General features: G+C 37.6%; 1 protein-coding gene and 39 non-coding genes across 41 annotated transcripts in view; all 40 read right to left on the reverse strand.

Moving 5' to 3' along the window:
* shisal1b (shisa like 1b) overlaps positions 1-24,521 on the reverse strand; it is a 130,128-nt gene that overhangs the window by 97,945 nt on the left and 7,662 nt on the right. The gene's annotated exons all lie outside the window — the stretch shown is intronic.
* On the reverse strand, positions 379-519 carry LOC124850389. Its single transcript, XR_007031290.1, has one exon. It is a non-coding gene; the product is annotated as a U4 spliceosomal RNA (small nuclear RNA).
* On the reverse strand, positions 1,012-1,152 carry LOC124850382. The gene has a single exon (XR_007031283.1). It is a non-coding gene; the product is annotated as a U4 spliceosomal RNA (small nuclear RNA).
* LOC124850373 lies at positions 1,642-1,782 on the reverse strand. The gene has a single exon (XR_007031274.1). It is a non-coding gene; the product is annotated as a U4 spliceosomal RNA (small nuclear RNA).
* Positions 2,273-2,413, reverse strand: LOC124850364. The gene has a single exon (XR_007031264.1). It is a non-coding gene; the product is annotated as a U4 spliceosomal RNA (small nuclear RNA).
* Positions 2,906-3,046, reverse strand: LOC124850383. The gene has a single exon (XR_007031284.1). It is a non-coding gene; the product is annotated as a U4 spliceosomal RNA (small nuclear RNA).
* LOC118316051 lies at positions 3,536-3,676 on the reverse strand. Its single transcript, XR_004795055.1, has one exon. It is a non-coding gene; the product is annotated as a U4 spliceosomal RNA (small nuclear RNA).
* On the reverse strand, positions 4,167-4,307 carry LOC118316052. The gene has a single exon (XR_004795056.2). It is a non-coding gene; the product is annotated as a U4 spliceosomal RNA (small nuclear RNA).
* Positions 4,800-4,940, reverse strand: LOC118316072. The gene has a single exon (XR_004795076.2). It is a non-coding gene; the product is annotated as a U4 spliceosomal RNA (small nuclear RNA).
* LOC118316054 lies at positions 5,431-5,571 on the reverse strand. The gene has a single exon (XR_004795058.2). It is a non-coding gene; the product is annotated as a U4 spliceosomal RNA (small nuclear RNA).
* On the reverse strand, positions 6,061-6,201 carry LOC124850374. Its single transcript, XR_007031275.1, has one exon. It is a non-coding gene; the product is annotated as a U4 spliceosomal RNA (small nuclear RNA).
* Positions 6,693-6,833, reverse strand: LOC124850394. Its single transcript, XR_007031295.1, has one exon. It is a non-coding gene; the product is annotated as a U4 spliceosomal RNA (small nuclear RNA).
* On the reverse strand, positions 7,323-7,463 carry LOC118316065. The gene has a single exon (XR_004795069.2). It is a non-coding gene; the product is annotated as a U4 spliceosomal RNA (small nuclear RNA).
* Positions 7,953-8,093, reverse strand: LOC118316066. The gene has a single exon (XR_004795070.1). It is a non-coding gene; the product is annotated as a U4 spliceosomal RNA (small nuclear RNA).
* LOC118316067 lies at positions 8,585-8,725 on the reverse strand. Its single transcript, XR_004795071.2, has one exon. It is a non-coding gene; the product is annotated as a U4 spliceosomal RNA (small nuclear RNA).
* Positions 9,215-9,355, reverse strand: LOC118316056. Its single transcript, XR_004795060.2, has one exon. It is a non-coding gene; the product is annotated as a U4 spliceosomal RNA (small nuclear RNA).
* LOC124850362 lies at positions 9,847-9,987 on the reverse strand. The gene has a single exon (XR_007031262.1). It is a non-coding gene; the product is annotated as a U4 spliceosomal RNA (small nuclear RNA).
* LOC124850365 lies at positions 10,477-10,617 on the reverse strand. Its single transcript, XR_007031265.1, has one exon. It is a non-coding gene; the product is annotated as a U4 spliceosomal RNA (small nuclear RNA).
* On the reverse strand, positions 11,110-11,250 carry LOC124850377. The gene has a single exon (XR_007031278.1). It is a non-coding gene; the product is annotated as a U4 spliceosomal RNA (small nuclear RNA).
* LOC124850395 lies at positions 11,743-11,883 on the reverse strand. The gene has a single exon (XR_007031296.1). It is a non-coding gene; the product is annotated as a U4 spliceosomal RNA (small nuclear RNA).
* On the reverse strand, positions 12,373-12,512 carry LOC124850391. Its single transcript, XR_007031292.1, has one exon. It is a non-coding gene; the product is annotated as a U4 spliceosomal RNA (small nuclear RNA).
* On the reverse strand, positions 13,002-13,142 carry LOC118316074. Its single transcript, XR_004795078.2, has one exon. It is a non-coding gene; the product is annotated as a U4 spliceosomal RNA (small nuclear RNA).
* Positions 13,635-13,775, reverse strand: LOC118316077. Its single transcript, XR_004795081.2, has one exon. It is a non-coding gene; the product is annotated as a U4 spliceosomal RNA (small nuclear RNA).
* On the reverse strand, positions 14,268-14,408 carry LOC118316073. The gene has a single exon (XR_004795077.2). It is a non-coding gene; the product is annotated as a U4 spliceosomal RNA (small nuclear RNA).
* LOC118316060 lies at positions 14,898-15,038 on the reverse strand. The gene has a single exon (XR_004795064.2). It is a non-coding gene; the product is annotated as a U4 spliceosomal RNA (small nuclear RNA).
* On the reverse strand, positions 15,531-15,671 carry LOC124850384. The gene has a single exon (XR_007031285.1). It is a non-coding gene; the product is annotated as a U4 spliceosomal RNA (small nuclear RNA).
* On the reverse strand, positions 16,164-16,304 carry LOC124850396. The gene has a single exon (XR_007031297.1). It is a non-coding gene; the product is annotated as a U4 spliceosomal RNA (small nuclear RNA).
* Positions 16,794-16,933, reverse strand: LOC124850392. The gene has a single exon (XR_007031293.1). It is a non-coding gene; the product is annotated as a U4 spliceosomal RNA (small nuclear RNA).
* Positions 17,424-17,564, reverse strand: LOC118316061. The gene has a single exon (XR_004795065.2). It is a non-coding gene; the product is annotated as a U4 spliceosomal RNA (small nuclear RNA).
* On the reverse strand, positions 18,054-18,194 carry LOC124850366. The gene has a single exon (XR_007031267.1). It is a non-coding gene; the product is annotated as a U4 spliceosomal RNA (small nuclear RNA).
* On the reverse strand, positions 18,685-18,825 carry LOC124850390. Its single transcript, XR_007031291.1, has one exon. It is a non-coding gene; the product is annotated as a U4 spliceosomal RNA (small nuclear RNA).
* Positions 19,318-19,458, reverse strand: LOC124850385. The gene has a single exon (XR_007031286.1). It is a non-coding gene; the product is annotated as a U4 spliceosomal RNA (small nuclear RNA).
* On the reverse strand, positions 19,948-20,088 carry LOC124850375. Its single transcript, XR_007031276.1, has one exon. It is a non-coding gene; the product is annotated as a U4 spliceosomal RNA (small nuclear RNA).
* Positions 20,581-20,721, reverse strand: LOC118316076. The gene has a single exon (XR_004795080.2). It is a non-coding gene; the product is annotated as a U4 spliceosomal RNA (small nuclear RNA).
* On the reverse strand, positions 21,213-21,353 carry LOC118316049. The gene has a single exon (XR_004795053.1). It is a non-coding gene; the product is annotated as a U4 spliceosomal RNA (small nuclear RNA).
* Positions 21,842-21,982, reverse strand: LOC124850367. The gene has a single exon (XR_007031268.1). It is a non-coding gene; the product is annotated as a U4 spliceosomal RNA (small nuclear RNA).
* LOC124850386 lies at positions 22,475-22,615 on the reverse strand. The gene has a single exon (XR_007031287.1). It is a non-coding gene; the product is annotated as a U4 spliceosomal RNA (small nuclear RNA).
* LOC124850397 lies at positions 23,108-23,248 on the reverse strand. Its single transcript, XR_007031298.1, has one exon. It is a non-coding gene; the product is annotated as a U4 spliceosomal RNA (small nuclear RNA).
* On the reverse strand, positions 23,738-23,878 carry LOC118316050. The gene has a single exon (XR_004795054.2). It is a non-coding gene; the product is annotated as a U4 spliceosomal RNA (small nuclear RNA).
* LOC124850372 lies at positions 24,368-24,508 on the reverse strand. The gene has a single exon (XR_007031273.1). It is a non-coding gene; the product is annotated as a U4 spliceosomal RNA (small nuclear RNA).

The following is a 24,521-nucleotide window of genomic DNA, read 5'->3' on the forward strand; positions in this document are numbered from 1 at the left end:
GTTGGAATAGTGGTGGAGAGTGACTACATGTTGTACATTCTAGAACTGTAATTCATCACAATTTTGATGTGGATGTATATTACTTGAGTACTTCTATTACTGCTATCTTACTACAACTCAGAGGTATATTTTGAACTTCCTACTCTATTACATTCATTTGATCATTTCCTTAGTATATTCAACCAAAGACTCTAACTATAATCAAAATATTCAGTTAGATACGGTTATATCTACTTATTACAACACGTTATTGGAGACTACAAGTGTACATTTTGAAATACTAGTTCGGCAGATAATGAATGACTTAGAACCTGAAGAATGTTTAGATAAACTATTACTTTCTAGACGTTAATATTTATTTTCTCACACTGTTATGAGTCTCCGTAGAGACCGTCAAAAATTGCCGTCGCCGACTATATTTCAAGTCGTCTAGGCGGGGTATTGGGTAAAGTTTTCAACTAGCAATAATCACGCCTCGGGTAAACATCATAGGCTACGATACTGCCACTGCGCAGAGATACCAGCTGTGATTTCCAGAGGGATGGTCTCAATAATCTGGCCTCACTTTTGTCGGGGGCTATGGGGGACCTTTTGTCGGTTATAACTGTGGTGGGTGGTGTTAATTATTTCCTTGTTGGAATAGTGGTGGAGAGTGACTACATGTTGTACATTCTAGTACTGTAATTCACCACAATTTTGACGTGGATGTATATTACTTGAGTATTTCTATTACTGCTATCTTACTACAACTCAGAGGTATATTTTGAACTTCCTACTCTATTACATTCATTTGATCATGTCCTTAGTATATTCAACCAAAGACACTAACTATAATCAAAATATTCAGTTAGATATGGTTATTACTACTTATTACAACAAGTTATTGGAGACTACAAGTGTACATTTTGAAATACTAGTTCTGCAGATAATGAATGACTTAGAACCTGAAGAATGTTTAGATAAATTATAACTCTCTAGACATTAATACCTATTTTCTCACACTGTTATGAGTCTCCGTAGAGACCGTCAAAAATTGCCGTCGCCGACTATATTTCAAGTCGTCTAGGCGGGGTATTGGGTAAAGTTTTCAACTAGCAATAATCACGCCTCAGATGAACCTCATAGGCTACGATACTGCCACTGCGCAGAGATACCAGCTGTGATTTCCAGAGGGATGATCTCAATAATCTGGCCTCACTTGTGTCGGGGCCTATGGGGGACCTTGTGGGTAATAACTGTGGTGGGTGGGGCTAATTATTTCCTTGTTGGAATAATGGTGGAGAGTGACTACATGTTGTACATTCTAGTAATGTAATTCACCACAATTTTGATGTGGATGTATATTACTTGAGTATTTCTATTACTGCTATCTTACTACAACTCGGAGGTATATTTTGAACTTCCTACTCTATTACATTCATTTGATCATGTCCTTAGTATATTCAACCAAAGACACTAACTATAATCAAAATATTCAGTTAGATATGGTTATTACTACTTATTACAACACGTTATTGGAGACTACAAGTGTACATTTTGAAATACTAGTTCTGCAGATAATGAATGACTTAGAACCTGAAGAATGTTTAGATATATTGTAACATTCTAGACCTGATTTTTATTTTCTCACACTGTTATGAGTCTCGATAGAGACCGTCAAAAATTGCCGTCGCCGACTATATTTCAAGTCGTCTAGGCGGGGTATTGGGTAAAGTTTTCAACTAGCAATAATCACGCCTCGGATAAACCTCATAGGCTACGATACTGCCACTGCGCAGAGATACCAGCTGTGATTTCCAGAGGGATGGTCTCAATAATCTGGCCTCACTTGTGTCGGGGGCTATGGGGGACCTTGTGGGTAATAACTGTGGTGGGTGGGGCTAATTATTTCCTTGTTGGAATAATGGTGGAGAGTGACTACATGTTGTACCTTCTAGTAATGTAATTCACCACAATTTTGATGTGGATGTATATTACTTGAGTATTTCTATTACTGCTATTTTACTACAACTCAGAGGTATATTTTGAACTTCCTACTCTATTACATTCATTTGATCATTTCCTTAGTATATTCAACCAAAGACACTCACTATAATCAAAATATTCAGTTAGATACGGTTATTACTACTTATTACAACAAGTTATTGCAGACTACAAGTGTACATTTTGAAATACTAGTTCGGCAGATAATGAATGACTTAGAACCTGAAGAAAGTTTAGATAAACTATAACTTTCTAGACGTTAATATTTATTTTCTCACACTGTTATGAGTCTCCATAGAGACCGTCAAAAATTGCCGTCGCCGACTATATTTCAAGTCGTCTAGGCGGGGTATTGGGTAAAGTTTTCAACTAGCAATAATCACGCCTCGGATAAACCTCATAGGCTACGATACTGCCACTGCGCAGAGATACCAGCTGTGATTTCCAGAGGGATGGTCTCAATAATCTGGCCTCACTTGTGTCGGGGCCTATGGGGGACCTTTGGTCGGTTATAACTGTGGTGGGTGGTGTTAATTATTTCCTTGTTGGAATAGTGGTGGAGAGTGACTACATGTTGTACATTCTAGTACTGTAATTCACCACAATTTTGACGTGGATGTATATTACTTGAGTATTTCTATTACTGCTATCTTACTAAAACTCAGAGGTATATTTTGAACTTCCTACTCTATTACATTCATTTGATCATGTCCTTAGTATATTCAACCAAAGACACTAACTATAATCAAAATATTCAGTTAGATATGGTTATTACTACTTATTACAACACGTTATTGGAGACTACAAGTGTACATTTTGAAATACTAGTTCTGCAGATAATGAATGACTTAGAACCTGAAGAATGTTTAGATAAATTATAACTCTCTAGACATTAATACCTATTTTCTCACACTGTTATGAGTCTCCGTAGAGACCGTCAAAAATTGCCGTCGCCGACTATATTTCAAGTCGTCTAGGCGGGGTATTGGGTAAAGTTTTCAACTAGCAATAATCACGCCTCAGATGAACCTCATAGGCTACGATACTGCCACTGCGCAGAGATACCAGCTGTGATTTCCAGAGGGATGATCTCAATAATATGGCCTCACTTGTGTCGGGGGCTATGGGGGACCTTGTGGGTAATAACTGTGGTGGGTGGGGCTAATTATTTCCTTGTTGGAATAATGGTGGAGAGTGACTACATGTTGTACATTCTAGTAATGTAATTCACCACAATTTTGATGTGGATGTATATTACTTGAGTATTTCTATTACTGCTATCTTACTACAACTCGGAGGTATATTTTGAACTTCCTACTCTATTACATTCATTTGATCATGTCCTTAGTATATTCAACCAAAGACACTAACTATAATCAAAATATTCAGTTAGATATGGTTATTACTACTTATTACAACACGTTATTGGAGACTACAAGTGTACATTTTGAAATACTAGTTCTGCAGATAATGAATGACTTAAAACCTGAAGAATGTTTAGATATATTGTAACATTCTAGACCTGATTTTTATTTTCTCACACTGTTATGAGTCTCCATAGAGACCGTCAAAAATTGCCGTCGCCGACTATATTTCAAGTCGTCTAGGCGGGGTATTGGGTAAAGTTTTCAACTAGCAATAATCACGCCTCGGATAAACCTCATAGGCTACGATACTGCCACTGCGCAGAGATACCAGCTGTGATTTCCAGAGGGATGGTATCAATAATCTGGCCTCACTTGTGTCGGGGGCTATGGGGGACCTTGTGGGTTATAACTGTGGTGGGTGGGGCTAATTATTTCCTTGTTGGAATAGTGGTGGAGAGTGACTACATGTTGTACATTCTAGAACTGTAATTCATCACAATTTTGATGTGGATGTATATTACTTGAGTACTTCTATTACTGCTATCTTACTACAACTCAGAGGTATATTTTGAACTTCCTACTCTATTACATTCATTTGATCATTTCCTTAGTATATTCAACCAAAGACTCTAACTATAATCAAAATATTCAGTTAGATACGGTTATATCTACTTATTACAACACGTTATTGGAGACTACAAGTGTACATTTTGAAATACTAGTTCGGCAGATAATGAATGACTTAGAACCTGAAGAATGTTTAGATAAACTATTACTTTCTAGACGTTAATATTTATTTTCTCACACTGTTATGAGTCTCCGTAGAGACCGTCAAAAATTGCCGTCGCCGACTATATTTCAAGTCGTCTAGGCGGGGTATTGGGTAAAGTTTTCAACTAGCAATAATCACGCCTCGGGTAAACCTCATAGGCTACGATACTGCCACTGCGCAGAGATACCAGCTGTGATTTCCAGAGGGATGGTCTCAATAATCTGGCCTCACTTTTGTCGGGGGCTATGGGGGACCTTTTGTCGGTTATAACTGTGGTGGGTGGTGTTAATTATTTCCTTGTTGGAATAGTGGTGGAGAGTGACTACATGTTGTACATTCTAGTACTGTAATTCACCACAATTTTGACGTGGATGTATATTACTTGAGTATTTCTATTACTGCTATCTTACTACAACTCAGAGGTATATTTTGAACTTCCTACTCTATTACATTCATTTGATCATGTCCTTAGTATATTCAACCAAAGACACTAACTATAATCAAAATATTCAGTTAGATATGGTTATTACTACTTATTACAACAAGTTATTGGAGACTACAAGTGTACATTTTGAAATACTAGTTCTGCAGATAATGAATGACTTAGAACCTGAAGAATGTTTAGATAAATTATAACTCTCTAGACATTAATACCTATTTTCTCACACTGTTATGAGTCTCCGTAGAGACCGTCAAAAATTGCCGTCGCCGACTATATTTCAAGTCGTCTAGGCGGGGTATTGGGTAAAGTTTTCAACTAGCAATAATCACGCCTCAGATGAACCTCATAGGCTACGATACTGCCACTGCGCAGAGATACCAGCTGTGATTTCCAGAGGGATGGTCTCAATAATCTGGCCTCACTTGTGTCGGGGGCTATGGGGGACCTTGTGGGTTATAACTGTGGTGGGTGGGGCTAATTATTTCCTTGTTGGAATAATGGTGGAGAGTGACTACATGTTGTACATTCTAGTAATGTAATTCACCACAATTTTGATGTGGATGTATATTACTTGAGTATTTCTATTACTGCTATCTTACTACAACTCGGAGGTATATTTTGAACTTCCTACTCTATTACATTCATTTGATCATGTCCTTAGTATATTCAACCAAAGACACTAACTATAATCAAAATATTCAGTTAGATATGGTTATTACTACTTATTACAACACGTTATTGGAGACTACAAGTGTACATTTTGAAATACTAGTTCTGCAGATAATGAATGACTTAGAACCTGAAGAATGTTTAGATAAATTATAACTCTCTAGACATTAATACCTATTTTCTCACACTGTTATGAGTCTCCGTAGAGACCGTCAAAAATTGCCGTCGCCGACTATATTTCAAGTCGTCTAGGCGGGGTATTGGGTAAAGTTTTCAACTAGCAATAATCACGCCTCGGATAAACCTCATAGGCTACGATACTGCCACTGCGCAGAGATACCAGCTGTGATTTCCAGAGGGATGGTCTCAATAATCTGGCCTCACTTGTGTCGGGGGCTATGGGGGACCTTGTGGGTAATAACTGTGGTGGGTGGGGCTAATTATTTCCTTGTTGGAATAATGGTGGAGAGTGACTACATGTTGTACATTCTAGTAATGTAATTCACCACAATTTTGATGTGGATGTATATTACTTGAGTATTTCTATTACTGCTATCTTACTACAACTCAGAGGTATATTTTGAACTTCCTACTCTATTACATTCATTTGATCATGTCCTTAGTATATTCAACCAAAGACACTAACTATAATCAAAATATTCAGTTAGATATGGTTATTACTACTTATTACAACACGTTATTGGAGACTACAAGTGTACATTTTGAAATACTAGTTCTGCAGATAATGAATGACTTAGAACCTGAAGAATGTTTAGATATATTGTAACATTCTAGACCTGATTTTTATTTTCTCACACTGTTATGAGTCTCCATAGAGACCGTCAAAAATTGCCGTCGCCGACTATATTTCAAGTCGTCTAGGCGGGGTATTGGGTAAAGTTTTCAACTAGCAATAATCACGCCTCGGGTAAACCTCATAGGCTACGATACTGCCACTGCGCAGAGATACCAGCTGTGATTTCCAGAGGGATGGTCTCAATAATCTGGCCTCACTTTTGTCGGGGGCTATGGGGGACCTTTTGTCGGTTATAACTGTGGTGGGTGGTGTTAATTATTTCCTTGTTGGAATAGTGGTGGAGAGTGACTACATGTTGTACATTCTAGTACTGTAATTCACCACAATTTTGACGTGGATGTATATTACTTGAGTATTTCTATTACTGCTATCTTACTACAACTCAGAGGTATATTTTGAACTTCCTACTCTATTACATTCATTTGATCATGTCCTTAGTATATTCAACCAAAGACACTAACTATAATCAAAATATTCAGTTAGATATGGTTATTACTACTTATTACAACAAGTTATTGGAGACTACAAGTGTACATTTTGAAATACTAGTTCTGCAGATAATGAATGACTTAGAACCTGAAGAATGTTTAGATAAATTATAACTCTCTGACATTAATACCTATTTTCTCACACTGTTATGAGTCTCCGTAGAGACCGTCAAAAATTGCCGTCGCCGACTATATTTCAAGTAGTCTAGGCGGGGTATTGGGTAAAGTTTTCAACTAGCAATAATCACGCCTCAGATGAACCTCATAGGCTACGATACTGCCACTGCGCAGAGATACCAGCTGTGATTTCCAGAGGGATGGTCTCAATAATCTGGCCTCACTTGTGTCGGGGGCTATGGGGGACCTTGTGGGTTATAACTGTGGTGGGTGGGGCTAATTATTTCCTTGTTGGAATAGTGGTGGAGAGTGACTACATGTTGTACATTCTAGAACTGTAATTCATCACAATTTTGATGTGGATGTATATTACTTGAGTACTTCTATTACTGCTATCTTACTACAACTCAGAGGTATATTTTGAACTTCCTACTCTATTACATTCATTTGATCATTTCCTTAGTATATTCAACCAAAGACACTAACTATAATCAAAATATTCAGTTAGATACGGTTATATCTACTTATTACAACACGTTATTGGAGACTACAAGTGTACATTTTGAAATACTAGTTCGGCAGATAATGAATGACTTAGAACCTGAAGAATGTTTAGATATATTGTAACATTCTAGACCTGATTTTTATTTTCTCACACTGTTATGAGTCTCCATAGAGACCGTCAAAAATTGCCGTCGCCGACTATATTTCAAGTCGTCTAGGCGGGGTATTGGGTAAAGTTTTCAACTAGCAATAATCACGCCTCGGATAAACCTCATAGGCTACGATACTGCCACTGCGCAGAGATACCAGCTGTGATTTCCAGAGGGATGGTCTCAATAATCTGGCCTCACTTGTGTCGGGGGCTATGGGGGACCTTGTGGGTAATAACTGTGGTGGGTGGGGCTAATTATTTCCTTGTTGGAATAATGGTGGAGAGTGACTACATGTTGTACATTCTAGTAATGTAATTCACCACAATTTAATGTGGATGTATATTACTTGAGTATTTCTATTACTGCTATCTTACTACAACTCAGAGGTATATTTTGAACTTCCTACTCTATTACATTCATTTGATCATGTCCTTAGTATATTCAACCAAAGACACTAACTATAATCAAAATATTCAGTTAGATACGGTTATTACTACTTATTACAACACGTTATTGGAGACTACAAGTGTACATTTTGAAATACTAGTTCTGCAGATAATGAATGACTTAGAACCTGAAGAATGTTTGGATAAATTATAACTCTCTACACATTAATATCTATTTTCTCACACTGTTATGAGTCTCCGTAGAGACCGTCAAAAATTGCCGTCGCCGACTATATTTCAAGTCGTCTAGGCGGGGTATTGGGTAAAGTTTTCAACTAGCAATAATCACGCCTCGGATAAACCTCATAGGCTACGATACTGCCACTGCGCAGAGATACCAGCTGTGATTTCCAGAGGGATGGTCTCAATAATCTGGCCTCACTTGTGTCGGGGGCTATGGGGGACCTTTTGTCGGTTATAACTGTGGTGGGTGGTGCTAATTATTTCCTTGTTGGAATAGTGGTGGAGAGTGACTACATGTTGTACATTCTAGTACTGTAATTCACCACAATTTTGACGTGGATGTATATTACTTGAGTATTTCTATTACTGCTATCTTACTACAACTCAGAGGTATATTTTGAACTTCCTACTCTATTACATTCATTTGATCATGTCCTTAGTATATTCAACCAAAGACACTAACTATAATCAAAATAGTCAGTTAGATACGGTTATATCTACTTATTACAACACGTTATTGGAGACTACACGTGTACATTTTGAAATACTAGTTCTGCAGATAATGAATGACTTAGAACCTGAAGAATGTTTAGATATATTGTAACATTCTAGACCTGATTTTTATTTTCTCACACTGTTATGAGTCTCCATAGAGACCGTCAAAAATTGCCGTCGCCGACTATATTTCAAGTCGTCTAGGCGGGGTATTGGGTAAAGTTTTCAACTAGCAATAATCACGCCTCGGATAAACCTCATAGGCTACGATACTGCCACTGCGCAGAGATACCAGCTGTGATTTCCAGAGGGATGGTCTCAATAATCTGGCCTCACTTGTGTCGGGGGCTATGGGGGACCTTGTGGGTAATAACTGTGGTGGGTGGGGCTAATTATTTCCTTGTTGGAATAATGGTGGAGAGTGACTACATGTTGTACATTCTAGTAATGTAATTCACCACAATTTAATGTGGATGTATATTACTTGAGTATTTCTATTACTGCTATCTTACTACAACTCAGAGGTATATTTTGAACTTCCTACTCTATTACATTCATTTGATCATGTCCTTAGTATATTCAACCAAAGACACTAACTATAATCAAAATATTCAGTTAGATACGGTTATTACTACTTATTACAACACGTTATTGGAGACTACAAGTGTACATTTTGAAATACTAGTTCTGCAGATAATGAATGACTTAGAACCTGAAGAATGTTTGGATAAATTATAACTCTCTACACATTAATATCTATTTTCTCACACTGTTATGAGTCTCCGTAGAGATTGTCAAAAATTGCCGTCGCCGACTATATTTCAAGTCGTCTAGGCGGGGTATTGGGTAAAGTTTTCAACTAGCAATAATCACGCCTCGGATAAACCTCATAGGCTACGATACTGCCACTGCGCAGAGATACCAGCTGTGATTTCCAGAGGGATGGTCTCAATAATCTGGCCTCACTTGTGTCGGGGGCTATGGGGGACCTTTTGTCGGTTATAACTGTGGTGGGTGGTGCTAATTATTTCCTTGTTGGAATAGTGGTGGAGAGTGACTACATGTTGTACATTCTAGTACTGTAATTCACCACAATTTTGACGTGGATGTATATTACTTGAGTATTTCTATTACTGCTAACTTACTACAACTCAGAGGTATATTTTGAACTTCCTACTCTATTACATTCATTTGATCATGTCCTTAGTATATTTAACCAAAGACACTAACTATAATCAAAATATTCAGTTAGATACGGTTATTACTACTTATTACAACAAGTTATTGCAGACTACAAGTGTACATTGTGAAATACTAGTTCGGCAGATAATGAATGACTTAGAACCTGAAGAATGTTTAGATATATTGTAACATTCTAGACCTGATTTTTATTTTCTCACACTGTTATGAGTCTCCATAGAGACCGTCAAAAATTGCCATCGCCGACTATATTTCAAGTCGTCTAGGCGGGGTATTGGGTAAAGTTTTCAACTAGCAATAATCACGCCTCGGATAAACCTCATAGGCTACGATACTGCCACTGCGCAGAGATACCAGCTGTGATTTCCAGAGGGATGGTCTCAATAATCTGGCCTCACTTGTGTCGGGGGCTATGGGGGACCTTGTGGGTTATAACTGTGGTGGGTGGGGCTAATTATTTCCTTGTTGGAATAGTGGTGGAGAGTGACTACATGTTGTACATTCTAGTACTGTAATTCACCACAATTTTGATGTGGATGTATATTACTTGAGTATTTCTATTACTGCTATCTTACTACAACTCAGAGGTATATTTTGAACTTCCTACTCTATTACATTCATTTGATCATTTCCTTAGTATATTCAACCAAAGACACTAACTATAATCAAAATATTCAGTTAGATACGGTTATATCTACTTATTACAACACGTTATTGGAGACTACAAGTGTACATTTTGAAATACTAGTTCGGCAGATAATGAATGACTTAGAACCTGAAGAATGTTTAGATATATTGTAACATTCTAGACCTGATTTTTATTTTCTCACACTGTTATGAGTCTCCATAGAGACCGTCAAAAATTGCCGTCGCCGACTATATTTCAAGTCGTCTAGGCGGGGTATTGGGTAAAGTTTTCAACTAGCAATAATCACGCCTCGGATAAACCTCATAGGCTACGATACTGCCACTGCGCAGAGATACCAGCTGTGATTTCCAGAGGGATGGTCTCAATAATCTGGCCTCACTTGTGTCGGGGGCTATGGGGGACCTTTTGTCGGTTATAACTGTGGTGGGTGGTGTTAATTATTTCCTTGTTGGAATAGTGGTGGAGAGTGACTACATGTTGTACATTCTAGCACTGTAATTCACCACAATTTTGATGTGGATGTATATTACTTGAGTATTTCTATTACTGCTATCTTACTACAACTCAGAGGTATATTTTGAACTTCCTACTCTATTACATTCATTTGATCATTTCCTTAGTATATTCAACCAAAGACACTAACTATAATCAAAATATTCAGTTAGATACGGTTATTACTACTTATTACAACAAGTTATTGGAGACTACAAGTGTACATTTTGAAATACTAGTTCTGCAGATAATGAATGACTTAGAACCTGAAGAATGTTTAGATAAACTATAACTTTCTAGACGTTAATATTTATTTTCTCACACTGTTATGAGTCTCCATAGAGACCGTCAAAAATTGCCGTCGCCGACTATATTTCAAGTCGTCTAGGCGGGGTATTGGGTAAAGTTTTCAACTAGCAATAATCACGCCTCAGATGAACCTCATAGGCTACGATACTGCCACTGCGCAGAGATACCAGCTGTGATTTCCAGAGGGATGATCTCAATAATCTGGCCTCACTTGTGTCGGGGGCTATGGGGGACCTTTTGTCGGTTATAACTGTGGTGGGTGGTGTTAATTATTTCCTTGTTGGAATAGTGGTGGAGAGTGACTACATGTTGTACATTCTAGTACTGTAATTCACCACAATTTTGACGTGGATGTATATTACTTGAGTATTTCTATTACTGCTATCTTACTACAACTCAGAGGTATATTTTGAACTTCCTACTCTATTACATTCATTTGATCATGTCCTTAGTATATTCAACCAAAGACACTAACTATAATCAAAATATTCAGTTAGATATGGTTATTACTACTTACTACAACAAGTTATTGGAGACTACAAGTGTACATTTTGAAATACTAGTTCTGCAGATAATGAATGACTTAGAACCTGAAGAATGTTTAGATAAATTATAACTCTCTAGACATTAATACCTATTTTCTCACACTGTTATGAGTCTCCGTAGAGACCGTCAAAACTTGCCGTCGCCGACTATATTTCAAGTCGTCTAGGCGGGGTATTGGGTAAAGTTTTCAACTAGCAATAATCACGCCTCAGATGAACCTCATAGGCTACGATACTGCCACTGCGCAGAGATACCAGCTGTGATTTCCAGAGGGATGATCTCAATAATCTGGCCTCACTTGTGTCGGGGGCTATGGGAGACCTTGTGGGTAATAACTGTGGTGGGTGGGGCTAATTATTTCCTTGTTGGAATAATGGTGGAGAGTGACTACATGTTGTACATTCTAGTAATGTAATTCACCACAATTTTGATGTGGATGTATATTACTTGAGTATTTCTATTACTGCTATATTACTACAACTCAGAGGTATATTTTGAACTTCCTACTCTATTACATTCATTTGATCATGTCCTTAGTATATTCAACCAAAGACACTAACTATAATCAAAATATTCAGTTAGATATGGTTATTACTACTTATTACAACACGTTATTGGAGACTACAAGTGTACATTTTGAAATACTAGTTCTGCAGATAATGTATGACTTAGAACCTGAAGAATGTTTAGATATATTGTAACATTCTAGACCTGATTTTTATTTTCTCACACTGTTATGAGTCTCCATAGAGACCGTCAAAAATTGCCGTCGCCAACTATATTTCAAGTCGTCTAGGCGGGGTATTGGGTAAAGTTTTCAACTAGCAATAATCACGCCTCGGATAACCTCATAGGCTACGATACTGCCACTGCGCAGAGATACCAGCTGTGATTTCCAGAGGGATGGTCTCAATAATCTGGCCTCACTTGTGTCGGGGGCTATGGGGGACCTTGTGGGTAATAACTGTGGTGGGTGGGGCTAATTATTTCCTTGTTGGAATAATGGTGGAGAGTGACTACATGTTGTACCTTCTAGTAATGTAATTCACCACAATTTTGATGTGGATGTATATTACTTGAGTATTTCTATTACTGCTATTTTACTACAACTCAGAGGTATATTTTGAACTTCCTACTCTATTACATTCATTTGATCATTTCCTTAGTATATTCAACCAAAGACACTAACTATAATCAAAATATTCAGTTAGATACGGTTATATCTACTTATTACAACACGTTATTGGAGACTACAAGTGTACATTTTGAAATACTAGTTCGGCAGATAATGAATGACTTAGAACCTGAAGAATGTTTAGATATATTGTAACATTCTAGACCTGATTTTTATTTTCTCACACTGTTATGAGTCTCCATAGAGACCGTCAAAAATTGCCGTCGCCGACTATATTTCAAGTCGTCTAGGCGGGGTATTGGGTAAAGTTTTCAACTAGCAATAATCACGCCTCGGATAAACCTCATAGGCTACGATACTGCCACTGCGCAGAGATACCAGCTGTGATTTCCAGAGGGATGGTCTCAATAATCTGGCCTCACTTGTGTCGGGGGCTATGGGGGACCTTTTGTCGGTTATAACTGTGGTGGGTGGTGTTAATTATTTCCTTGTTGGAATAGTGGTGGAGAGTGACTACATGTTGTACATTCTAGCACTGTAATTCACCACAATTTTGATGTGGATGTATATTACTTGAGTATTTCTATTACTGCTATCTTACTACAACTCAGAGGTATATTTTGAACTTCCTACTCTATTACATTCATTTGATCATTTCCTTAGTATATTCAACCAAAGACACTAACTATAATCAAAATATTCAGTTAGATACGGTTATTACTACTTATTACAACAAGTTATTGGAGACTACAAGTGTACATTTTGAAATACTAGTTCTGCAGATAATGAATGACTTAGAACCTGAAGAATGTTTAGATAAACTATAACTTTCTAGACGTTAATATTTATTTTCTCACACTGTTATGAGTCTCCGTAGAGACCGTCAAAAATTGCCGTCGCCGACTATATTTCAAGTCGTCTAGGCGGGGTATTGGGTAAAGTTTTCAACTAGCAATAATCACGCCTCAGATGAACCTCATAGGCTACGATACTGCCACTGCGCAGAGATACCAGCTGTGATTTCCAGAGGGATGATCTCAATAATCTGGCCTCACTTGTGTCGGGGGCTATGGGGGACCTTTTGTCGGTTATAACTGTGGTGGGTGGTGTTAATTATTTCCTTGTTGGAATAGTGGTGGAGAGTGACTACATGTTGTACATTCTAGTACTGTAATTCACCACAATTTTGACGTGGATGTATATTACTTGAGTATTTCTATTACTGCTATCTTACTACAACTCAGAGGTATATTTTGAACTTCCTACTCTATTACATTCATTTGATCATGTCCTTAGTATATTCAACCAAAGACACTAACTATAATCAAAATATTCAGTTAGATATGGTTATTACTACTTACTACAACAAGTTATTGGAGACTACAAGTGTACATTTTGAAATACTAGTTCTGCAGATAATGAATGACTTAGAACCTGAAGAATGTTTAGATAAATTATAACTCTCTAGACATTAATACCTATTTTCTCACACTGTTATGAGTCTCCGTAGAGACCGTCAAAACTTGCCGTCGCCGACTATATTTCAAGTCGTCTAGGCGGGGTATTGGGTAAAGTTTTCAACTAGCAATAATCACGCCTCAGATGAACCTCATAGGCTACGATACTGCCACTGCGCAGAGATACCAGCTGTGATTTCCAGAGGGATGATCTCAATAATCTGGCCTCACTTGTGTCGGGGGCTATGGGAGACCTTGTGGGTAATAACTGTGGTGGGTGGGGCTAATTATTTCCTTGTTGGAATAATGGTGGAGAGTGACTACATGTTGTACATTCTAGTAATGTAATTCACCACAATTTTGATGTGGATGTATATTACTTGAGTATTTCTATTACTGCTATATTACTACAACTCAGAGGTATATTTTGAACTTCCTACTCTATTACATTCATTTGATCATGTCCTTAGTATATTCAACCAAAGACACTAACTATAATCAAAATATTCAGTTAGATATGGTTATTACTACTTATTACAACACGTTATTGGAGACTACAAGTGTACATTTTGAAATACTAGTTCTGCAGATAATGTATGACTTAGAACCTGAAGAATGTTTAGATATATTGTAACATTCTAGACCTGATTTTTATTTTCTCACACTGTTATGAGTCTCCATAGAGACCGTCAAAAATTGCCGTCGCCGACTATATTTCAAGTCGTCTAGGCGGGGTATTGGGTAAAGTTTTCAACTAGCAATAATCACGCCTCGGATAAACCTCATAGGCTACGATACTGCCACTGCGCAGAGATACCAGCTGTGATTTCCAGAGGGATGGTCTCAATAATCTGGCCTCACTTGTGTCGGGGGCTATGGGGGACCTTTTGTCGGTTATAACTGTGGTGGGTGGTGTTAATTATTTCCTTGTTGGAATAGTGGTGGAGAGTGACTACATGTTGTACATTCTAGCACTGTAATTCACCACAATTTTGATGTGGATGTATATTACTTGAGTATTTCTATTACTGCTATCTTACTACAACTCAGAGGTATATTTTGAACTTCCTACTCTATTACATTCATTTGATCATTTCCTTAGTATATTCAACCAAAGACACTAACTATAATCAAAATATTCAGTTAGATACGGTTATTACTACTTATTACAACAAGTTATTGGAGACTACAAGTGTACATTTTGAAATACTAGTTCTGCAGATAATGAATGACTTAGAACCTGAAGAATGTTTAGATAAACTATAACTTTCTAGACGTTAATATTTATTTTCTCACACTGTTATGAGTCTCCGTAGAGACCGTCAAAAATTGCCGTCGCCGACTATATTTCAAGTCGTCTAGGCGGGGTATTGGGTAAAGTTTTCAACTAGCAATAATCACGCCTCAGATGAACCTCATAGGCTACGATACTGCCACTGCGCAGAGATACCAGCTGTGATTTCCAGAGGGATGATCTCAATAATCTGGCCTCACTTGTGTCGGGGGCTATGGGGGACCTTTTGTCGGTTATAACTGTGGTGGGTGGTGTTAATTATTTCCTTGTTGGAATAGTGGTGGAGAGTGACTACATGTTGTACATTCTAGTACTGTAATTCACCACAATTTTGACGTGGATGTATATTACTTGAGTATTTCTATTACTGCTATCTTACTACAACTCAGAGGTATATTTTGAACTTCCTACTCTATTACATTCATTTGATCATGTCCTTAGTATATTCAACCAAAGACACTAACTATAATCAAAATATTCAGTTAGATATGGTTATTACTACTTACTACAACAAGTTATTGGAGACTACAAGTGTACATTTTGAAATACTAGTTCTGCAGATAATGAATGACTTAGAACCTGAAGAATGTTTAGATAAATTATAACTCTCTAGACATTAATACCTATTTTCTCACACTGTTATGAGTCTCCGTAGAGACCGTCAAAACTTGCCGTCGCCGACTATATTTCAAGTCATCTAGGCGGGGTATTGGGTAAAGTTTTCAACTAGCAATAATCACGCCTCAGATGAACCTCATAGGCTACGATACTGCCACTGCGCAGAGATACCAGCTGTGATTTCCAGAGGGATGATCTCAATAATCTGGCCTCACTTGTGTCGGGGGCTATGGGAGACCTTGTGGGTAATAACTGTGGTGGGTGGGGCTAATTATTTCCTTGTTGGAATAATGGTGGAGAGTGACTACATGTTGTACATTCTAGTAATGTAATTCACCACAATTTTGATGTGGATGTATATTACTTGAGTATTTCTATTACTGCTATATTACTACAACTCAGAGGTATATTTTGAACTTCCTACTCTATTACATTCATTTGATCATGTCCTTAGTATATTCAACCAAAGACACTAACTATAATCAAAATATTCAGTTAGATATGGTTATTACTACTTATTACAACACGTTATTGGAGACTACAAGTGTACATTTTGAAATACTAGTTCTGCAGATAATGTATGACTTAGAACCTGAAGAATGTTTAGATATATTGTAACATTCTAGACCTGATTTTTATTTTCTCACACTGTTATGAGTCTCCATAGAGACCGTCAAAAATTGCCGTCGCCAACTATATTTCAAGTCGTCTAGGCGGGGTATTGGGTAAAGTTTTCAACTAGCAATAATCACGCCTCGGATAACCTCATAGGCTACGATACTGCCACTGCGCAGAGATACCAGCTGTGATTTCCAGAGGGATGGTCTCAATAATCTGGCCTCACTTGTGTCGGGGGCTATGGGGGACCTTGTGGGTAATAACTGTGGTGGGTGGGGCTAATTATTTCCTTGTTGGAATAATGGTGGAGAGTGACTACATGTTGTACCTTCTAGTAATGTAATTCACCACAATTTTGATGTGGATGTATATTACTTGAGTATTTCTATTACTGCTATTTTACTACAACTCAGAGGTATATTTTGAACTTCCTACTCTATTACATTCATTTGATCATTTCCTTAGTATATTCAACCAAAGACACTCACTATAATCAAAATATTCAGTTAGATACGGTTATTACTACTTATTACAACAAGTTATTGCAGACTACAAGTGTACATTTTGAAATACTAGTTCGGCAGATAATGAATGACTTAGAACCTGAAGAAAGTTTAGATAAACTATAACTTTCTAGACGTTAATATTTATTTTCTCACACTGTTATGAGTCTCCATAGAGACCGTCAAAAATTGCCGTCGCCGACTATATTTCAAGTCGTCTAGGCGGGGTATTGGGTAAAGTTTTCAACTAGCAATAATCACGCCTCAGATGAACCTCATAGGCTACGATACTGCCACTGCGCAGAGATACCAGCTGTGATTTCCAGAGGGATGATCTCAATAATCTGGCCTCACTTGTGTCGGGGGCTATGGGGGACCTTGTGGGTAATAACTGTGGTGGGTGGGGCTAATTATTTCCTTGTTGGAATAATGGTGGAGAGTGACTACATGTTGTACATTCTAGTAATGTAATTCACCACAATTTTGATGTGGATGTATATTACTTGAGTATTTCTATTACTGCTATCTTACTACAACTCGGAGGTATATTTTGAACTTCCTACTCTATTACATTCATTTGATCATGTCCTTAGTATATTCAACCAAAGACACTAACTATAATCAAAATATTCAGTTAGATATGGTTATTACTACTTATTACAACACGTTATTGGAGACTACAAGTGTACATTTTGAAATACTAGTTCTGCAGATAATGAATGACTTAGAACCTGAAGAATGTTTAGATATATTGTAACATTCTAGACCTGATTTTTATTTTCTCACACTGTTATGAGTCTCCATAGAGACCGTCAAAAATTGCCGTCGCCGACTATATTTCAAGTCGTCTAGGCGGGGTATTGGGTAAAGTTTTCAACTAGCAATAATCACGCCTCGGATAAACCTCATAGGCTACGATACTGCCACTGCGCAGAGATACCAGCTGTGATTTCCAAAGGGATTGTCTCAATAATCTGGCCTCACTTGTGTCGGGGGCTATGGGGGACCTTGTGGGTAATAACTGTGGTGGGTGGGGCTAATTATTTCCTTGTTGGAATAATGGTGGAGAGTGACTACATGTTGTACCTTCTAGTAATGTAATTCACCACAATTTTGATGTGGATGTATATTACTTGAGTATTTCTATTACTGCTATCTTACTACAACTCAGAGGTATATTTTGAACTTCCTACTCTATTACATTCATTTGATCATTTCCTTAGTATATTCAACCAAAGACACTAACTATAATCAAAATATTCAATTAGATACGGTTATTACTACTTATTACAACAAGTTATTGGAGACTACAAGTGTACATTTTGAAATACTAGTTCTGCAGATAATGAATGACTTAGAACCTGAAGAATGTTTAGATAAACTATAACTTTCTAGACGTTAATATTTATTTTCTCACACTGTTATGAGTCTCCGTAGAGACCGTCAAAAATTGCCGTCGCCGACTATATTTCAAGTCGTCTAGGCGGGGTATTGGGTAAAGTTTTCAACTAGCAATAATCACGCCTCAGATGAACCTCATAGGCTACAATACTGCCACTGCGCAGAGATACCAGCTGTGATTTCCAGAGGGATGATCTCAATAATCTGGCCTCACTTGTGTCGGGGGCTATGGGGGACCTTTTGTCGGTTATAACTGTGGTGGGTGGTGTTAATTATTTCCTTGTTGGAATAGTGGTGGAGAGTGACTACATGTTGTACATTCTAGTACTGTAATTCACCACAATTTTGACGTGGATGTATATTACTTGAGTATTTCTATTACTGCTATCTTACTACAACTCAGAGGTATATTTTGAACTTCCTACTCTATTACATTCATTTGATCATGTCCTTAGTATATTCAACCAAAGACACTAACTATAATCAAAATATTCAGTTAGATATGGTTATTACTACTTATTACAACAAGTTATTGGAGACTACAAGTGTACATTTTGAAATACTAGTTCTGCAGATAATGAATGACTTAGAACCTGAAGAATGTTTAGATAAATTATAACTCTCTAGACATTAATACCTATTTTCTCACACTGTTATGAGTCTCCGTAGAGACCGTCAAAAATTGCCGTCGCCGACTATATTTCAAGTCGTCTAGGCGGGGTATTGGGTAAAGTTTTCAACTAGCAATAATCACGCCTCAGATGAACCTCATAGGCTACGATACTGCCACTGCGCAGAGATACCAGCTGTGATTTCCAGAGGGATGATCTCAATAATCTGGCCTCACTTGTGTCGGGGGCTATGGGGGACCTTGTGGGTAATAACTGTGGTGGGTGGGGCTAATTATTTCCTTGTTGGAATAATGGTGGAGAGTGACTACATGTTGTACATTCTAGTAATGTAATTCACCACAATTTTGATGTGGATGTATATTACTTGAGTATTTCTATTACTGCTATCTTACTACAACTCAGAGGTATATTTTGAACTTCCTACTCTATTACATTCATTTGATCATGTCCTTAGTATATTCAACCAAAGACACTAACTATAATCAAAATATTCAGTTAGATATGGTTATTACTACTTATTACAACACGTTATTAGAGACTACAAGTGTACATTTTGAAATACTAGTTCTGCAGATAATGTATGACTTAGAACCTGAAGAATGTTTAGATATATTGTAACATTCTAGACCTGATTTTTATTTTCTCACACTGTTATGAGTCTCCATAGAGACCGTCAAAAATTGCCGTCGCCGACTATATTTCAAGTCGTCTAGGCGGGGTATTGGGTAAAGTTTTCAACTAGCAATAATCACGCCTCGGGTAAACCTCATAGGCTACGATACTGCCACTGCGCAGAGATACCAGCTGTGATTTCCAGAGGGATGGTCTCAATAATCTGGCCTCACTTTTGTCGGGGGCTATGGGGGACCTTTTGTCGGTTATAACTGTGGTGGGTGGTGTTAATTATTTCCTTGTTGGAATAGTGGTGGAGAGTGACTACATGTTGTACATTCTAGTACTGTAATTCACCACAATTTTGACGTGGATGTATATTACTTGAGTATTTCTATTACTGCTATCTTACTACAACTCAGAGGTATATTTTGAACTTCCTACTCTATTACATTCATTTGATCATGTCCTTAGTATATTCAACCAAAGACACTAACTATAATCAAAATATTCAGTTAGATACGGTTATTACTACTTATTACAACACGTTATTGGAGACTACAAGTGTACATTTTGAAATACTAGTTCTGCAGATAATGAATGACTTAGAACCTGAAGAATGTTTGGATAAATTATAACTCTCTACACATTAATATCTATTTTCTCACACTGTTATGAGTCTCCGTAGAGACCGTCAAAAATTGCCGTCGCCGACTATATTTCAAGTCGTCTAGGCGGGGTATTGGGTAAAGTTTTCAACTAGCAATAATCACGCCTCGGATGAACCTCATAGGCTACGATACTGCCACTGCGCAGAGATACCAGCTGTGATTTCCAGAGGGATGGTCTCAATAATCTGGCCTCACTTGTGTCGGGGGCTATGGGGGACCTTTTGTCGGTTATAACTGTGGTGGGTGGTGCTAATTATTTCCTTGTTGGAATAGTGGTGGAGAGTGACTACATGTTGTACATTCTAGTACTGTAATTCACCACAATTTTGACGTGGATGTATATTACTTGAGTATTTCTATTACTGCTATCTTACTACAACTCAGAGGTATATTTTGAACTTCCTACTCTATTACATTCATTTGATCATGTCCTTAGTATATTCAACCAAAGACACTAACTATAATCAAAATAGTCAGTTAGATACGGTTATATCTACTTATTACAACACGTTATTGGAGACTACACGTGTACATTTTGAAATACTAGTTCTGCAGATAATGAATGACTTAGAACCTGAAGAATGTTTAGATATATTGTAACATTCTAGACCTGATTTTTATTTTCTCACACTGTTATGAGTCTCCATAGAGACCGTCAAAAATTGCCGTCGCCGACTATATTTCAAGTCGTCTAGGCGGGGTATTGGGTAAAGTTTTCAACTAGCAATAATCACGCCTCGGATAAACCTCATAGGCTACGATACTGCCACTGCGCAGAGATACCAGCTGTGATTTCCAGAGGGATGGTCTCAATAATCTGGCCTCACTTGTGTCGGGGGCTATGGGGGACCTTGTGGGTAATAACTGTGGTGGGTGGGGCTAATTATTTCCTTGTTGGAATAATGGTGGAGAGTGACTACATGTTGTACATTCTAGTAATGTAATTCACCACAATTTAATGTGGATGTATATTACTTGAGTATTTCTATTACTGCTATCTTACTACAACTCAGAGGTATATTTTGAACTTCCTACTCTATTACATTCATTTGATCATGTCCTTAGTATATTCAACCAAAGACACTAACTATAATCAAAGTATTCAGTTAGATACGGTTATTACTACTTATTACAACACGTTATTGGAGACTACAAGTGTACATTTTGAAATACTAGTTCGGCAGATAATGAATGACTTAGAACCTGAAGAATGTTTAGATATATTGTAACATTCTAGACCTGATTTTTATTTTCTCACACTGTTATGAGTCTCCATAGAGACCGTCAAAAATTGCCGTCGCCGACTATATTTCAAGTCGTCTAGGCGGGGTATTGGGTAAAGTTTTCAACTAGCAATAATCACGCCTCGGATAAACCTCATAGGCTACGATACTGCCACTGCGCAGAGATACCAGCTGTGATTTCCAGAGGGATGGTCTCAATAATCTGGCCTCACTTGTGTCGGGGGCTATGGGGGACCTTTTGTCGGTTATAACTGTGGTGGGTGGTGTTAATTATTTCCTTGTTGGAATAGTGGTGGAGAGTGACTACATGTTGTACATTCTAGCACTGTAATTCACCACAATTTTGATGTGGATGTATATTACTTGAGTATTTCTATTACTGCTATCTTACTACAACTCAGAGGTATATTTTGAACTTCCTACTCTATTACATTCATTTGATCATTTCCTTAGTATATTCAACCAAAGACACTAACTATAATCAAAATATTCAGTTAGATACGGTTATTACTACTTATTACAACAAGTTATTGGAGACTACAAGTGTACATTTTGAAATACTAGTTCTGCAGATAATGAATGACTTAGAACCTGAAGAATGTTTAGATAAACTATAACTTTCTAGACGTTAATATTTATTTTCTCACACTGTTATGAGTCTCCGTAGAGACCGTCAAAAATTGCCGTCGCCGACTATATTTCAAGTCGTCTAGGCGGGGTATTGGGTAAAGTTTTCAACTAGCAATAATCACGCCTCAGATGAACCTCATAGGCTACGATACTGCCACTGCGCAGAGATACCAGCTGTGATTTCCAGAGGGATGATCTCAATAATCTGGCCTCACTTGTGTCGGCGGCTATGGGGGACCTTTTGTCGGTTATAACTGTGGTGGGTGGTGTTAATTATTTCCTTGTTGGAATAGTGGTGGAGAGTGACTACATGTTGTACATTCTAGTACTGTAATTCACCATAATTTTGACGTGGATGTATATTACTTGAGTATTTCTATTACTGCTATCTTACTACAACTCAGAGGTATATTTTGAACTTCCTACTCTATTACATTCATTTGATCATGTCCTTAGTATATTCAACCAAAGACACTAACTATAATCAAAATATTCAGTTAGATATGGTTATTACTACTTATTACAACAAGTTATTGGAGACTACAAGTGTACATTTTGAAATACTAGTTCTGCAGATAATGAATGACTTAGAACCTGAAGAATGTTTAGATAAATTATAACTTTCTAGACATTAATACCTATTTTCTCACACTGTTATGAGTCTCCGTAGAGACCGTCAAAACTGGCCGTCGCCGACTATATTTCAAGTCGTCTAGGCGGGGTATTGGGTAAAGTTTTCAACTAGCAATAATCACGCCTCAGATGAACCTCATCGGCTACGATACTGCCACTGCGCAGAGATACCAGCTGTGATTTCCAGAGGGATGATCTCAATAATCTGGCCTCACTTGTGTCGGGGGCTATGGGAGACCTTGTGGGTAATAACTGTGGTGGGTGGGGCTAATTATTTCCTTGTTGGAATAATGGTGGAGAGTGACTACATGTTGTACATTCTAGTAATGTAATTCACCACAATTTTGATGTGGATGTATATTACTTGAGTATTTCTATTACTGCTATATTACTACAACTCAGAGGTATATTTTGAACTTCCTACTCTATTACATTCATTTGATCATGTCCTTAGTATATTCAACCAAAGACACTAACTATAATCAAAATATTCAGTTAGATATGGTTATTACTACTTATTACAACACGTTATTGGAGACTACAAGTGTACATTTTGAAATACTAGTTCTGCAGATAATGTATGACTTAGAACCTGAAGAATGTTTAGATATATTGTAACATTCTAGACCTGATTTTTATTTTCTCACACTGTTATGAGTCTCCATAGAGACCGTCAAAAATTGCCGTCGCCAACTATATTTCAAGTCGTCTAGGCGGGGTATTGGGTAAAGTTTTCAACTAGCAATAATCACGCCTCGGATAAACCTCATAGGCTACGATACTGCCACTGCGCAGAGATACCAGCTGTGATTTCCAGAGGGATGGTCTCAATAATCTGGCCTCACTTGTGTCGGGGGCTATGGGGGACCTTGTGGGTAATAACTGTGGTGGGTGGGGCTAATTATTTCCTTGTTGGAATAATGGTGGAGAGTGACTACATATTGTACATTCTAGTAATGTAATTCACCACAATTTTGATGTGGATGTATATTACTTGAGTATTTCTATTACTGCTATCTTACTACAACTCGGAGGTATATTTTGAACTTCCTACTCTATTACATTCATTTGATCATGTCCTTAGTATATTCAACCAAAGACACTAACTATAATCAAAATATTCAGTTAGATATGGTTATTACTACTTATTACAACACGTTATTGGAGACTACAAGTGTACATTTTGAAATACTAGTTCTGCAGATAATGAATGACTTAGAACCTGAAGAATGTTTAGATATATTGTAACATTCTAGACCTGATTTTTATTTTCTCACACTGTTATGAGTCTCCATAGAGACCGTCAAAAATTGCCGTCGCCGACTACATTTCAAGTCGTCTAGGCGGGGTATTGGGTAAAGTTTTCAACTAGCAATAATCACGCCTCGGATAAACCTCATAGGCTACGATACTGCCACTGCGCAGAGATACCAGCTGTGATT

Source organism: Scophthalmus maximus, chromosome 7 (genome assembly GCF_022379125.1).
Source record: "Scophthalmus maximus strain ysfricsl-2021 chromosome 7, ASM2237912v1, whole genome shotgun sequence".
NCBI classification, from domain to species: Eukaryota; Metazoa; Chordata; class Actinopteri; order Pleuronectiformes; family Scophthalmidae; genus Scophthalmus; species Scophthalmus maximus.